Genomic DNA, 15,630 nt, shown 5'->3' with positions numbered 1-15,630 from the left:
TTACCTGAATATAGATATGCTCATCATAAATAGTCAAGATAATAATTTTATTGAACTGATATCCTACAAATTCATGAAAACAAAATGCATTTCCAAATTTGGTCAAGATTAACCATAAATGCAAAAAACCAGAGCTACCATAAAAAATCAGGTTCAAAAGTTGGCTAATTCATCTTAAAAGTGTTACCTGTATTGGGGTACTACTTTTTCAGCTGGTAAAGACCACTTGCTGAATATCCAACTTTACTTGAAAAACTGGCTTACTAGGTCTCAGTATCGTATTAATTTTCCCATAGACCTCTATAGTGAAGTGCATGTTTTTAGGATTTTTTAAAAAATATGTAAATTGATTCAATAAAACTTTCACTTATGTAGCATTTCTAAGGACATGTGAAAAAATAATTTCCTGCAAAGAAAATAGGGTGAGTCCACGAAGATTGGACAGAAAAGTAGTCTTGAACTATAAATAGCCATTTTCCCTATTTTCACTTTCGTTTTGCACTCACCTAACCAACCTTTTCAGTGGAACATTTTTATGATATTATGTTAGATTTTCTTTTAAAAAAGTTCTTCATCTTACAGTGTGATGTTTGCTCTATTTTTTAAGTCATTGTTCATGTCTTTTGACAAAACATTAGTTTGTAGAGAGGCAAAAAGAAAATGCACTATATTTTTATGGCATCCATGTTTTGACGTACACCCGCTCAGGGATATGCAATACGATACTGGTACCTATTACTAATAAACATTTCAATATAATCCTAAAAGTTGTTGTTTTTCTGCTAGAGTATTCATTTCCATACTGAAAATTCAGAATATCATTGCCCTGCTACAAACATGAGTTTTCTATTAAAATTCTTATATAGGTACCCTATTCCAGGCATAAGACTAATATCTCAATGTTAGCCAGAAAATATTACTTTTGATAAAAAGCTGCTGCATTAATCAAACTAAGCAACTTTGTGGTTTATTCTGACATGGTAGATACATAAGCTGTACTATGAGTTCCAAATCATTATTTAATCCCCACTTGTGAGTTCCATATATGGAAATATTAATATCCGAACCTCCTTTTTTGTCTTTAACTCAAGGGAGCCTCTTGTTTAAAGTAAAGTATAATGACCGGTACAACCAACTGTTTTAAACTATAGATATGGTCATTTCAATTATAATAAATCCAGAAAAAATTATACCAATATCATAGTTTTAAAAAAATATAGCTTTTCATATGCAGAAAATACAGATTGTAAGCCATTTTGGTACCCCAGGCAGATACAAATGGACCTCAATGTCACAGGAAAAGGACTTTTTCTTTAAAACAGATAGCTATGATGCAAGAAATATAGTTTACTGGTATAAATATTATAATAACAATTGTCTGCTTTAGATACTTTTTGAAAAAATTCAGTTTTTATATGAAAAAACACCATTATTTTTCTTGCCGCATTAGAATCTGTCCATTTGAACCACTAAAAAAAGTCCACTAAAAAATTGGCTGATGACTTTTGTGACATTTCTGTGTTTAAATCAACCACACAGTTATATGGCAACTCATTTTAGCTATTTATTTGAAAGAAAAACAAAAAATAAAAAAAATATTCATTTTTTCATATATAAGAGGCAATGTATGGAAAATGACTATTTTCAAGTCCTAACCACATACTTAAAATGTGTTGTAACTTGAAAACTATCCTTTATGCAGGAGTATTACTTGCTTTAGGTTACCTGAATATAGATATGCTCATCATAAATAGTCAAGATAATAATTTTATTGAACTGATATCCTACAAATTCATGAAAACAAAATGCATTTCCAAATTTGGTCAAGATTAACCATAAATGCAAAAAACCAGAGCTACCATAAAAAATCAGGTTCAAAAGTTGGCTAATTCATCTTAAAAGTGTTACCTGTATTGGGGTACTACTTTTTCAGCTGGTAAAGACCACTTGCTGAATATCCAACTTTACTTGAAAAACTGGCTTACTACTAATAAACATTTCAATATAATCCTAAAAGTTGTTGTTTTTCTGCTAGAGTATTCATTTCCATACTGAAAATTCAGAATATCATTGCCCTGCTACAAACATGAGTTTTCTATTAAAATTCTTATATAGGTACCCTATTCCAGGCATAAGACTAATATCTCAATGTTAGCCAGAAAATATTACTTTTGATAAAAAGCTGCTGCATTAATCAAACTAAGCAACTTTGTGGTTTATTCTGACATGGTAGATACATAAGCTGTACTATGAGTTCCAAATCATTATTTAATCCCCACTTGTGAGTTCCATATATGGAAATATTAATATCCGAACCTCCTTTTTTGTCTTTAACTCAAGGGAGCCTCTTGTTTAAAGTAAAGTATAATGACCGGTACAACCAACTGTTTTAAACTATAGATATGGTCATTTCAATTATAATAAATCCAGAAAAAATTATACCAATATCATAGTTTTAAAAAAATATAGCTTTTCATATGCAGAAAATACAGATTGTAAGCCATTTTGGTACCCCAGGCAGATACAAATGGACCTCAATGTCACAGGAAAAGGACTTTTTCTTTAAAACAGATAGCTATGATGCAAGAAATATAGTTTACTGGTATAAATATTATAATAACAATTGTCTGCTTTAGATACTTTTTGAAAAAATTCAGTTTTTATATGAAAAAACACCATTATTTTTCTTGCCGCATTAGAATCTGTCCATTTGAACCACTAAAAAAAGTCCACTAAAAAATTGGCTGATGACTTTTGTGACATTTCTGTGTTTAAATCAACCACACAGTTATATGGCAACTCATTTTAGCTATTTATTTGAAAGAAAAACAAAAAATAAAAAAAATATTCATTTTTTCATATATAAGAGGCAATGTATGGAAAATGACTATTTTCAAGTCCTAACCACATACTTAAAATGTGTTGTAACTTGAAAACTATCCTTTATGCAGGAGTATTACTTGCTTTAGGTTACCTGAATATAGATATGCTCATCATAAATAGTCAAGATAATAATTTTATTGAACTGATATCCTACAAATTCATGAAAACAAAATGCATTTCCAAATTTGGTCAAGATTAACCATAAATGCAAAAAACCAGAGCTACCATAAAAAATCAGGTTCAAAAGTTGGCTAATTCATCTTAAAAGTGTTACCTGTATTGGGGTACTACTTTTTCAGCTGGTAAAGACCACTTGCTGAATATCCAACTTTACTTGAAAAACTGGCTTACTAGGTCTCAGTATCGTATTAATTTTCCCATAGACCTCTATAGTGAAGTGCATGTTTTTAGGATTTTTTAAAAAATATGTAAATTGATTCAATAAAACTTTCACTTATGTAGCATTTCTAAGGACATGTGAAAAAATAATTTCCTGCAAAGAAAATAGGGTGAGTCCACGAAGATTGGACAGAAAAGTAGTCTTGAACTATAAATAGCCATTTTCCCTATTTTCACTTTCGTTTTGCACTCACCTAACCAACCTTTTCAGTGGAACATTTTTATGATATTATGTTAGATTTTCTTTTAAAAAAGTTCTTCATCTTACAGTGTGATGTTTGCTCTATTTTTTAAGTCATTGTTCATGTCTTTTGACAAAACATTAGTTTGTAGAGAGGCAAAAAGAAAATGCACTATATTTTTATGGCATCCATGTTTTGACGTACACCCGCTCAGGGATATGCAATACGATACTGGTACCTATTACTAATAAACATTTCAATATAATCCTAAAAGTTGTTGTTTTTCTGCTAGAGTATTCATTTCCATACTGAAAATTCAGAATATCATTGCCCTGCTACAAACATGAGTTTTCTATTAAAATTCTTATATAGGTACCCTATTCCAGGCATAAGACTAATATCTCAATGTTAGCCAGAAAATATTACTTTTGATAAAAAGCTGCTGCATTAATCAAACTAAGCAACTTTGTGGTTTATTCTGACATGGTAGATACATAAGCTGTACTATGAGTTCCAAATCATTATTTAATCCCCACTTGTGAGTTCCATATATGGAAATATTAATATCCGAACCTCCTTTTTTGTCTTTAACTCAAGGGAGCCTCTTGTTTAAAGTAAAGTATAATGACCGGTACAACCAACTGTTTTAAACTATAGATATGGTCATTTCAATTATAATAAATCCAGAAAAAATTATACCAATATCATAGTTTTAAAAAAATATAGCTTTTCATATGCAGAAAATACAGATTGTAAGCCATTTTGGTACCCCAGGCAGATACAAATGGACCTCAATGTCACAGGAAAAGGACTTTTTCTTTAAAACAGATAGCTATGATGCAAGAAATATAGTTTACTGGTATAAATATTATAATAACAATTGTCTGCTTTAGATACTTTTTGAAAAAATTCAGTTTTTATATGAAAAAACACCATTATTTTTCTTGCCGCATTAGAATCTGTCCATTTGAACCACTAAAAAAAGTCCACTAAAAAATTGGCTGATGACTTTTGTGACATTTCTGTGTTTAAATCAACCACACAGTTATATGGCAACTCATTTTAGCTATTTATTTGAAAGAAAAACAAAAAATAAAAAAAATATTCATTTTTTCATATATAAGAGGCAATGTATGGAAAATGACTATTTTCAAGTCCTAACCACATACTTAAAATGTGTTGTAACTTGAAAACTATCCTTTATGCAGGAGTATTACTTGCTTTAGGTTACCTGAATATAGATATGCTCATCATAAATAGTCAAGATAATAATTTTATTGAACTGATATCCTACAAATTCATGAAAACAAAATGCATTTCCAAATTTGGTCAAGATTAACCATAAATGCAAAAAACCAGAGCTACCATAAAAAATCAGGTTCAAAAGTTGGCTAATTCATCTTAAAAGTGTTACCTGTATTGGGGTACTACTTTTTCAGCTGGTAAAGACCACTTGCTGAATATCCAACTTTACTTGAAAAACTGGCTTACTACTAATAAACATTTCAATATAATCCTAAAAGTTGTTGTTTTTCTGCTAGAGTATTCATTTCCATACTGAAAATTCAGAATATCATTGCCCTGCTACAAACATGAGTTTTCTATTAAAATTCTTATATAGGTACCCTATTCCAGGCATAAGACTAATATCTCAATGTTAGCCAGAAAATATTACTTTTGATAAAAAGCTGCTGCATTAATCAAACTAAGCAACTTTGTGGTTTATTCTGACATGGTAGATACATAAGCTGTACTATGAGTTCCAAATCATTATTTAATCCCCACTTGTGAGTTCCATATATGGAAATATTAATATCCGAACCTCCTTTTTTGTCTTTAACTCAAGGGAGCCTCTTGTTTAAAGTAAAGTATAATGACCGGTACAACCAACTGTTTTAAACTATAGATATGGTCATTTCAATTATAATAAATCCAGAAAAAATTATACCAATATCATAGTTTTAAAAAAATATAGCTTTTCATATGCAGAAAATACAGATTGTAAGCCATTTTGGTACCCCAGGCAGATACAAATGGACCTCAATGTCACAGGAAAAGGACTTTTTCTTTAAAACAGATAGCTATGATGCAAGAAATATAGTTTACTGGTATAAATATTATAATAACAATTGTCTGCTTTAGATACTTTTTGAAAAAATTCAGTTTTTATATGAAAAAACACCATTATTTTTCTTGCCGCATTAGAATCTGTCCATTTGAACCACTAAAAAAAGTCCACTAAAAAATTGGCTGATGACTTTTGTGACATTTCTGTGTTTAAATCAACCACACAGTTATATGGCAACTCATTTTAGCTATTTATTTGAAAGAAAAACAAAAAATAAAAAAAATATTCATTTTTTCATATATAAGAGGCAATGTATGGAAAATGACTATTTTCAAGTCCTAACCACATACTTAAAATGTGTTGTAACTTGAAAACTATCCTTTATGCAGGAGTATTACTTGCTTTAGGTTACCTGAATATAGATATGCTCATCATAAATAGTCAAGATAATAATTTTATTGAACTGATATCCTACAAATTCATGAAAACAAAATGCATTTCCAAATTTGGTCAAGATTAACCATAAATGCAAAAAACCAGAGCTACCATAAAAAATCAGGTTCAAAAGTTGGCTAATTCATCTTAAAAGTGTTACCTGTATTGGGGTACTACTTTTTCAGCTGGTAAAGACCACTTGCTGAATATCCAACTTTACTTGAAAAACTGGCTTACTAGGTCTCAGTATCGTATTAATTTTCCCATAGACCTCTATAGTGAAGTGCATGTTTTTAGGATTTTTTAAAAAATATGTAAATTGATTCAATAAAACTTTCACTTATGTAGCATTTCTAAGGACATGTGAAAAAATAATTTCCTGCAAAGAAAATAGGGTGAGTCCACGAAGATTGGACAGAAAAGTAGTCTTGAACTATAAATAGCCATTTTCCCTATTTTCACTTTCGTTTTGCACTCACCTAACCAACCTTTTCAGTGGAACATTTTTATGATATTATGTTAGATTTTCTTTTAAAAAAGTTCTTCATCTTACAGTGTGATGTTTGCTCTATTTTTTAAGTCATTGTTCATGTCTTTTGACAAAACATTAGTTTGTAGAGAGGCAAAAAGAAAATGCACTATATTTTTATGGCATCCATGTTTTGACGTACACCCGCTCAGGGATATGCAATACGATACTGGTACCTATTACTAATAAACATTTCAATATAATCCTAAAAGTTGTTGTTTTTCTGCTAGAGTATTCATTTCCATACTGAAAATTCAGAATATCATTGCCCTGCTACAAACATGAGTTTTCTATTAAAATTCTTATATAGGTACCCTATTCCAGGCATAAGACTAATATCTCAATGTTAGCCAGAAAATATTACTTTTGATAAAAAGCTGCTGCATTAATCAAACTAAGCAACTTTGTGGTTTATTCTGACATGGTAGATACATAAGCTGTACTATGAGTTCCAAATCATTATTTAATCCCCACTTGTGAGTTCCATATATGGAAATATTAATATCCGAACCTCCTTTTTTGTCTTTAACTCAAGGGAGCCTCTTGTTTAAAGTAAAGTATAATGACCGGTACAACCAACTGTTTTAAACTATAGATATGGTCATTTCAATTATAATAAATCCAGAAAAAATTATACCAATATCATAGTTTTAAAAAAATATAGCTTTTCATATGCAGAAAATACAGATTGTAAGCCATTTTGGTACCCCAGGCAGATACAAATGGACCTCAATGTCACAGGAAAAGGACTTTTTCTTTAAAACAGATAGCTATGATGCAAGAAATATAGTTTACTGGTATAAATATTATAATAACAATTGTCTGCTTTAGATACTTTTTGAAAAAATTCAGTTTTTATATGAAAAAACACCATTATTTTTCTTGCCGCATTAGAATCTGTCCATTTGAACCACTAAAAAAAGTCCACTAAAAAATTGGCTGATGACTTTTGTGACATTTCTGTGTTTAAATCAACCACACAGTTATATGGCAACTCATTTTAGCTATTTATTTGAAAGAAAAACAAAAAATAAAAAAAATATTCATTTTTTCATATATAAGAGGCAATGTATGGAAAATGACTATTTTCAAGTCCTAACCACATACTTAAAATGTGTTGTAACTTGAAAACTATCCTTTATGCAGGAGTATTACTTGCTTTAGGTTACCTGAATATAGATATGCTCATCATAAATAGTCAAGATAATAATTTTATTGAACTGATATCCTACAAATTCATGAAAACAAAATGCATTTCCAAATTTGGTCAAGATTAACCATAAATGCAAAAAACCAGAGCTACCATAAAAAATCAGGTTCAAAAGTTGGCTAATTCATCTTAAAAGTGTTACCTGTATTGGGGTACTACTTTTTCAGCTGGTAAAGACCACTTGCTGAATATCCAACTTTACTTGAAAAACTGGCTTACTAGGTCTCAGTATCGTATTAATTTTCCCATAGACCTCTATAGTGAAGTGCATGTTTTTAGGATTTTTTAAAAAATATGTAAATTGATTCAATAAAACTTTCACTTATGTAGCATTTCTAAGGACATGTGAAAAAATAATTTCCTGCAAAGAAAATAGGGTGAGTCCACGAAGATTGGACAGAAAAGTAGTCTTGAACTATAAATAGCCATTTTCCCTATTTTCACTTTCGTTTTGCACTCACCTAACCAACCTTTTCAGTGGAACATTTTTATGATATTATGTTAGATTTTCTTTTAAAAAAGTTCTTCATCTTACAGTGTGATGTTTGCTCTATTTTTTAAGTCATTGTTCATGTCTTTTGACAAAACATTAGTTTGTAGAGAGGCAAAAAGAAAATGCACTATATTTTTATGGCATCCATGTTTTGACGTACACCCGCTCAGGGATATGCAATACGATACTGGTACCTATTACTAATAAACATTTCAATATAATCCTAAAAGTTGTTGTTTTTCTGCTAGAGTATTCATTTCCATACTGAAAATTCAGAATATCATTGCCCTGCTACAAACATGAGTTTTCTATTAAAATTCTTATATAGGTACCCTATTCCAGGCATAAGACTAATATCTCAATGTTAGCCAGAAAATATTACTTTTGATAAAAAGCTGCTGCATTAATCAAACTAAGCAACTTTGTGGTTTATTCTGACATGGTAGATACATAAGCTGTACTATGAGTTCCAAATCATTATTTAATCCCCACTTGTGAGTTCCATATATGGAAATATTAATATCCGAACCTCCTTTTTTGTCTTTAACTCAAGGGAGCCTCTTGTTTAAAGTAAAGTATAATGACCGGTACAACCAACTGTTTTAAACTATAGATATGGTCATTTCAATTATAATAAATCCAGAAAAAATTATACCAATATCATAGTTTTAAAAAAATATAGCTTTTCATATGCAGAAAATACAGATTGTAAGCCATTTTGGTACCCCAGGCAGATACAAATGGACCTCAATGTCACAGGAAAAGGACTTTTTCTTTAAAACAGATAGCTATGATGCAAGAAATATAGTTTACTGGTATAAATATTATAATAACAATTGTCTGCTTTAGATACTTTTTGAAAAAATTCAGTTTTTATATGAAAAAACACCATTATTTTTCTTGCCGCATTAGAATCTGTCCATTTGAACCACTAAAAAAAGTCCACTAAAAAATTGGCTGATGACTTTTGTGACATTTCTGTGTTTAAATCAACCACACAGTTATATGGCAACTCATTTTAGCTATTTATTTGAAAGAAAAACAAAAAATAAAAAAAATATTCATTTTTTCATATATAAGAGGCAATGTATGGAAAATGACTATTTTCAAGTCCTAACCACATACTTAAAATGTGTTGTAACTTGAAAACTATCCTTTATGCAGGAGTATTACTTGCTTTAGGTTACCTGAATATAGATATGCTCATCATAAATAGTCAAGATAATAATTTTATTGAACTGATATCCTACAAATTCATGAAAACAAAATGCATTTCCAAATTTGGTCAAGATTAACCATAAATGCAAAAAACCAGAGCTACCATAAAAAATCAGGTTCAAAAGTTGGCTAATTCATCTTAAAAGTGTTACCTGTATTGGGGTACTACTTTTTCAGCTGGTAAAGACCACTTGCTGAATATCCAACTTTACTTGAAAAACTGGCTTACTAGGTCTCAGTATCGTATTAATTTTCCCATAGACCTCTATAGTGAAGTGCATGTTTTTAGGATTTTTTAAAAAATATGTAAATTGATTCAATAAAACTTTCACTTATGTAGCATTTCTAAGGACATGTGAAAAAATAATTTCCTGCAAAGAAAATAGGGTGAGTCCACGAAGATTGGACAGAAAAGTAGTCTTGAACTATAAATAGCCATTTTCCCTATTTTCACTTTCGTTTTGCACTCACCTAACCAACCTTTTCAGTGGAACATTTTTATGATATTATGTTAGATTTTCTTTTAAAAAAGTTCTTCATCTTACAGTGTGATGTTTGCTCTATTTTTTAAGTCATTGTTCATGTCTTTTGACAAAACATTAGTTTGTAGAGAGGCAAAAAGAAAATGCACTATATTTTTATGGCATCCATGTTTTGACGTACACCCGCTCAGGGATATGCAATACGATACTGGTACCTATTACTAATAAACATTTCAATATAATCCTAAAAGTTGTTGTTTTTCTGCTAGAGTATTCATTTCCATACTGAAAATTCAGAATATCATTGCCCTGCTACAAACATGAGTTTTCTATTAAAATTCTTATATAGGTACCCTATTCCAGGCATAAGACTAATATCTCAATGTTAGCCAGAAAATATTACTTTTGATAAAAAGCTGCTGCATTAATCAAACTAAGCAACTTTGTGGTTTATTCTGACATGGTAGATACATAAGCTGTACTATGAGTTCCAAATCATTATTTAATCCCCACTTGTGAGTTCCATATATGGAAATATTAATATCCGAACCTCCTTTTTTGTCTTTAACTCAAGGGAGCCTCTTGTTTAAAGTAAAGTATAATGACCGGTACAACCAACTGTTTTAAACTATAGATATGGTCATTTCAATTATAATAAATCCAGAAAAAATTATACCAATATCATAGTTTTAAAAAAATATAGCTTTTCATATGCAGAAAATACAGATTGTAAGCCATTTTGGTACCCCAGGCAGATACAAATGGACCTCAATGTCACAGGAAAAGGACTTTTTCTTTAAAACAGATAGCTATGATGCAAGAAATATAGTTTACTGGTATAAATATTATAATAACAATTGTCTGCTTTAGATACTTTTTGAAAAAATTCAGTTTTTATATGAAAAAACACCATTATTTTTCTTGCCGCATTAGAATCTGTCCATTTGAACCACTAAAAAAAGTCCACTAAAAAATTGGCTGATGACTTTTGTGACATTTCTGTGTTTAAATCAACCACACAGTTATATGGCAACTCATTTTAGCTATTTATTTGAAAGAAAAACAAAAAATAAAAAAAATATTCATTTTTTCATATATAAGAGGCAATGTATGGAAAATGACTATTTTCAAGTCCTAACCACATACTTAAAATGTGTTGTAACTTGAAAACTATCCTTTATGCAGGAGTATTACTTGCTTTAGGTTACCTGAATATAGATATGCTCATCATAAATAGTCAAGATAATAATTTTATTGAACTGATATCCTACAAATTCATGAAAACAAAATGCATTTCCAAATTTGGTCAAGATTAACCATAAATGCAAAAAACCAGAGCTACCATAAAAAATCAGGTTCAAAAGTTGGCTAATTCATCTTAAAAGTGTTACCTGTATTGGGGTACTACTTTTTCAGCTGGTAAAGACCACTTGCTGAATATCCAACTTTACTTGAAAAACTGGCTTACTAGGTCTCAGTATCGTATTAATTTTCCCATAGACCTCTATAGTGAAGTGCATGTTTTTAGGATTTTTTAAAAAATATGTAAATTGATTCAATAAAACTTTCACTTATGTAGCATTTCTAAGGACATGTGAAAAAATAATTTCCTGCAAAGAAAATAGGGTGAGTCCACGAAGATTGGACAGAAAAGTAGTCTTGAACTATAAATAGCCATTTTCCCTATTTTCACTTTCGTTTTGCACTCACCTAACCAACCTTTTCAGTGGAACATTTTTATGATATTATGTTAGATTTTCTTTTAAAAAAGTTCTTCATCTTACAGTGTGATGTTTGCTCTATTTTTTAAGTCATTGTTCATGTCTTTTGACAAAACATTAGTTTGTAGAGAGGCAAAAAGAAAATGCACTATATTTTTATGGCATCCATGTTTTGACGTACACCCGCTCAGGGATATGCAATACGATACTGGTACCTATTACTAATAAACATTTCAATATAATCCTAAAAGTTGTTGTTTTTCTGCTAGAGTATTCATTTCCATACTGAAAATTCAGAATATCATTGCCCTGCTACAAACATGAGTTTTCTATTAAAATTCTTATATAGGTACCCTATTCCAGGCATAAGACTAATATCTCAATGTTAGCCAGAAAATATTACTTTTGATAAAAAGCTGCTGCATTAATCAAACTAAGCAACTTTGTGGTTTATTCTGACATGGTAGATACATAAGCTGTACTATGAGTTCCAAATCATTATTTAATCCCCACTTGTGAGTTCCATATATGGAAATATTAATATCCGAACCTCCTTTTTTGTCTTTAACTCAAGGGAGCCTCTTGTTTAAAGTAAAGTATAATGACCGGTACAACCAACTGTTTTAAACTATAGATATGGTCATTTCAATTATAATAAATCCAGAAAAAATTATACCAATATCATAGTTTTAAAAAAATATAGCTTTTCATATGCAGAAAATACAGATTGTAAGCCATTTTGGTACCCCAGGCAGATACAAATGGACCTCAATGTCACAGGAAAAGGACTTTTTCTTTAAAACAGATAGCTATGATGCAAGAAATATAGTTTACTGGTATAAATATTATAATAACAATTGTCTGCTTTAGATACTTTTTGAAAAAATTCAGTTTTTATATGAAAAAACACCATTATTTTTCTTGCCGCATTAGAATCTGTCCATTTGAACCACTAAAAAAAGTCCACTAAAAAATTGGCTGATGACTTTTGTGACATTTCTGTGTTTAAATCAACCACACAGTTATATGGCAACTCATTTTAGCTATTTATTTGAAAGAAAAACAAAAAATAAAAAAAATATTCATTTTTTCATATATAAGAGGCAATGTATGGAAAATGACTATTTTCAAGTCCTAACCACATACTTAAAATGTGTTGTAACTTGAAAACTATCCTTTATGCAGGAGTATTACTTGCTTTAGGTTACCTGAATATAGATATGCTCATCATAAATAGTCAAGATAATAATTTTATTGAACTGATATCCTACAAATTCATGAAAACAAAATGCATTTCCAAATTTGGTCAAGATTAACCATAAATGCAAAAAACCAGAGCTACCATAAAAAATCAGGTTCAAAAGTTGGCTAATTCATCTTAAAAGTGTTACCTGTATTGGGGTACTACTTTTTCAGCTGGTAAAGACCACTTGCTGAATATCCAACTTTACTTGAAAAACTGGCTTACTAGGTCTCAGTATCGTATTAATTTTCCCATAGACCTCTATAGTGAAGTGCATGTTTTTAGGATTTTTTAAAAAATATGTAAATTGATTCAATAAAACTTTCACTTATGTAGCATTTCTAAGGACATGTGAAAAAATAATTTCCTGCAAAGAAAATAGGGTGAGTCCACGAAGATTGGACAGAAAAGTAGTCTTGAACTATAAATAGCCATTTTCCCTATTTTCACTTTCGTTTTGCACTCACCTAACCAACCTTTTCAGTGGAACATTTTTATGATATTATGTTAGATTTTCTTTTAAAAAAGTTCTTCATCTTACAGTGTGATGTTTGCTCTATTTTTTAAGTCATTGTTCATGTCTTTTGACAAAACATTAGTTTGTAGAGAGGCAAAAAGAAAATGCACTATATTTTTATGGCATCCATGTTTTGACGTACACCCGCTCAGGGATATGCAATACGATACTGGTACCTATTACTAATAAACATTTCAATATAATCCTAAAAGTTGTTGTTTTTCTGCTAGAGTATTCATTTCCATACTGAAAATTCAGAATATCATTGCCCTGCTACAAACATGAGTTTTCTATTAAAATTCTTATATAGGTACCCTATTCCAGGCATAAGACTAATATCTCAATGTTAGCCAGAAAATATTACTTTTGATAAAAAGCTGCTGCATTAATCAAACTAAGCAACTTTGTGGTTTATTCTGACATGGTAGATACATAAGCTGTACTATGAGTTCCAAATCATTATTTAATCCCCACTTGTGAGTTCCATATATGGAAATATTAATATCCGAACCTCCTTTTTTGTCTTTAACTCAAGGGAGCCTCTTGTTTAAAGTAAAGTATAATGACCGGTACAACCAACTGTTTTAAACTATAGATATGGTCATTTCAATTATAATAAATCCAGAAAAAATTATACCAATATCATAGTTTTAAAAAAATATAGCTTTTCATATGCAGAAAATACAGATTGTAAGCCATTTTGGTACCCCAGGCAGATACAAATGGACCTCAATGTCACAGGAAAAGGACTTTTTCTTTAAAACAGATAGCTATGATGCAAGAAATATAGTTTACTGGTATAAATATTATAATAACAATTGTCTGCTTTAGATACTTTTTGAAAAAATTCAGTTTTTATATGAAAAAACACCATTATTTTTCTTGCCGCATTAGAATCTGTCCATTTGAACCACTAAAAAAAGTCCACTAAAAAATTGGCTGATGACTTTTGTGACATTTCTGTGTTTAAATCAACCACACAGTTATATGGCAACTCATTTTAGCTATTTATTTGAAAGAAAAACAAAAAATAAAAAAAATATTCATTTTTTCATATATAAGAGGCAATGTATGGAAAATGACTATTTTCAAGTCCTAACCACATACTTAAAATGTGTTGTAACTTGAAAACTATCCTTTATGCAGGAGTATTACTTGCTTTAGGTTACCTGAATATAGATATGCTCATCATAAATAGTCAAGATAATAATTTTATTGAACTGATATCCTACAAATTCATGAAAACAAAATGCATTTCCAAATTTGGTCAAGATTAACCATAAATGCAAAAAACCAGAGCTACCATAAAAAATCAGGTTCAAAAGTTGGCTAATTCATCTTAAAAGTGTTACCTGTATTGGGGTACTACTTTTTCAGCTGGTAAAGACCACTTGCTGAATATCCAACTTTACTTGAAAAACTGGCTTACTAGGTCTCAGTATCGTATTAATTTTCCCATAGACCTCTATAGTGAAGTGCATGTTTTTAGGATTTTTTAAAAAATATGTAAATTGATTCAATAAAACTTTCACTTATGTAGCATTTCTAAGGACATGTGAAAAAATAATTTCCTGCAAAGAAAATAGGGTGAGTCCACGAAGATTGGACAGAAAAGTAGTCTTGAACTATAAATAGCCATTTTCCCTATTTTCACTTTCGTTTTGCACTCACCTAACCAACCTTTTCAGTGGAACATTTTTATGATATTATGTTAGATTTTCTTTTAAAAAAGTTCTTCATCTTACAGTGTGATGTTTGCTCTATTTTTTAAGTCATTGTTCATGTCTTTTGACAAAACATTAGTTTGTAGAGAGGCAAAAAGAAAATGCACTATATTTTTATGGCATCCATGTTTTGACGTACACCCGCTCAGGGATATGCAATACGATACTGGTACCTATTACTAATAAACATTTCAATATAATCCTAAAAGTTGTTGTTTTTCTGCTAGAGTATTCATTTCCATACTGAAAATTCAGAATATCATTGCCCTGCTACAAACATGAGTTTTCTATTAAAATTCTTATATAGGTACCCTATTCCAGGCATAAGACTAATATCTCAATGTTAGCCAGAAAATATTACTTTTGATAAAAAGCTGCTGCATTAATCAAACTAAGCAACTTTGTGGTTTATTCTGACATGGTAGATACATAAGCTGTACTATGAGTTCCAAATCATTATTTAATCCCCACTTGTGAGTTCCATATATGGAAATATTAATATCCGAACCTCCTTTTTTGTCTTTAA

This window comes from Perna viridis, chromosome 4, assembly GCF_037379345.1.
Source record: "Perna viridis isolate PV_CMFRI_1.1 ecotype Kerala chromosome 4, ASM3737934v1, whole genome shotgun sequence".
NCBI lineage: Eukaryota > Metazoa > Mollusca > Bivalvia > Mytilida > Mytilidae > Perna > Perna viridis.
This window is presented reverse-complemented; position numbering follows the sequence as displayed.